This window comes from Capsicum annuum, unplaced genomic scaffold (assembly GCF_002878395.1).
Source record: "Capsicum annuum cultivar UCD-10X-F1 unplaced genomic scaffold, UCD10Xv1.1 ctg17751, whole genome shotgun sequence".
Lineage (NCBI taxonomy): Eukaryota > Viridiplantae > Streptophyta > Magnoliopsida > Solanales > Solanaceae > Capsicum > Capsicum annuum.
Window position 1 is genome coordinate 1 of NW_025823443.1, and position 1,975 is coordinate 1,975.

Sequence of the window (1,975 nt, forward strand, 5' to 3'; positions counted from 1 at the left end):
AACTATATAATTACTTTCATACTTGATGAAGATGGTCCATAAACATAGTAGCAACGACAACATACCCAGAACCATAAACATAGCAAATGACTAGAATATCTTGGTGAACAACGACAACAGTCACAAACTTGGTAATGTCTTTTATCTTCATGCTGAACTCTCCTCCATAAGAAAGTGCACATGTAGTTATCATGTACATTTATAATTAACCTATTAACTTTGCAATAAACATTTATTGTAATAAATCTTCATGATAATTTACTTGATCTTGGGTGTTGAAATACAGAGGCGGAAAAAAGGGGAAAACAATGGCTAATCTCTCAGCAATAACGGATAGAAGATGCACCAAATTCTTGACAGATTAGAAAAAGCATCAGTTACGTCAAAACGTTGAAGACCAATACATGATCAGATACCGAAATATAATGTTTAAAAAGTTGTGCCAATCAAGAATAAGAACCAAAATTGCTCTTCATGCTCCAAGCAACCCAATAATTGATCTGAAATCATGGAAAGAAGAATGATTATCACAATATACATAAACAAACCTCAAGTGGTTAAAGGATTAAGCAAAAACCAAATGAAAAAGGTGTTTATTGTGAAGGAAAACATTTCCAGAAACTCAACTGAATATAACACCTTTCTTTTGGAAGGACAAATAAATCAAGCTCAACTGAACTACAAAAGGTGATACAGTCGCACTGAACCAAAAGCGACAGCATTTAGCATAAATTGAAACACCAGGTCCCCAACCAACAACAACATACCCAATGTAGTCCCACAAAGTGGGGTCTAGGAAGAATAGAGTATGCACAAACCTTAGTAGAGAAACAGTCAAAAATAGTCCCGAGAAAAAAGTAACGGAGGTAGAAGAAATAGCAAACAGTAACAAAATAACAGAAAGATACCACAACAAAACAATACAATAACAAGAGTAGCTTTTGAAACCAACCACACGAATAGATACATATACATATATGAAATAGATTTTTGGAATTGTCAAAAGCGTTAGGGTTGCTTTTGGAAAAGGGATCAATGAGAAACAAACTTGGGGGATTAAGACATTGATTTTTTTACATGAAACATTACAAAGGATTGTTTGCTAGAGTCGGGCTTCATGCTGACTTGTCTATCTATAATTCAACTTTCATGGGTGACCCAATCTAAACCCCTTACCCTCCGTCTTCCTCCCACAAACATTTCTCCCTCCTACATATCGGAGACAATTATAAAGTAAAGATTAGTAGAGTTTATAGTTGAGTTTACAGTCATAAATGATCAGAATTTGGATCTTTTCGACCCCAAGAACAGCTGTATTGACCAAAAATTCTCTCCAACATGTATCCAGGACCCGGTTTTTGGATTTTTTCAACAGCAACAACTTCTCCGACTGTCTCCTTCAGATCGAGATTATGGCCGATCCCACCCTGAATTGGAGTGGGGATCGGCCATAATCTAGATCTGGAGGAGATGGTCGAAGAAGATGTTGTTGTTGAAGGCGAAGCTAAAATTTGGATCAGGGGTACGGGTTAGAGTGTATTTAGGGTCTATAACAGCAATACTCGGGCTGAAATGATCCAAGTTCAGATCCTTCATGATTGCAAACTCACCTATAAACTCAATAAACATTTTCTTTGTCATTATTTTCTGAGATGTAGGAGTGGAGAGAAGTTTATGGGAGGAAGATGTGGCGCGGGGGGTTTAGTTTGGATCACCTATGAAAATTAAATTATAGATACAGAAAAGTCTTGCATTACTAAGAGAGTTTTTTGTAGTGAGGAATAGAAGTGAATCGACCTATATTTATAACTTTGTTAAGCTTCCTGTGAACACTATTTTTCTTGTCACTGGATCTGTTCACACCTTTTTTTTGGAGCCCAATTGATGATATTACCAAATACCAACTTTTGGGAACTAAGAAAATGATCTTTTTGAATTCTTTTTTGTGAGTTTTTTTGTTCAAAAAAAAAAAAAA

The 1,975-nt window shown here is 35.7% G+C and overlaps 1 long non-coding RNA gene across 1 annotated transcript; it reads right to left on the reverse strand.

Annotated features, from left to right (window-relative positions):
- Nucleotides 1–68: 68 nt before the first annotated feature.
- Nucleotides 69–1,949, reverse strand: LOC124890451. Its single transcript, XR_007049181.1, has 2 exons — nt 628–1,949; nt 69–500 (listed from the first exon to the last, which is right to left on the reverse strand). It is a non-coding gene; the product is annotated as an uncharacterized LOC124890451 (long non-coding RNA).
- Nucleotides 1,950–1,975: the final 26 nt, after the last annotated feature.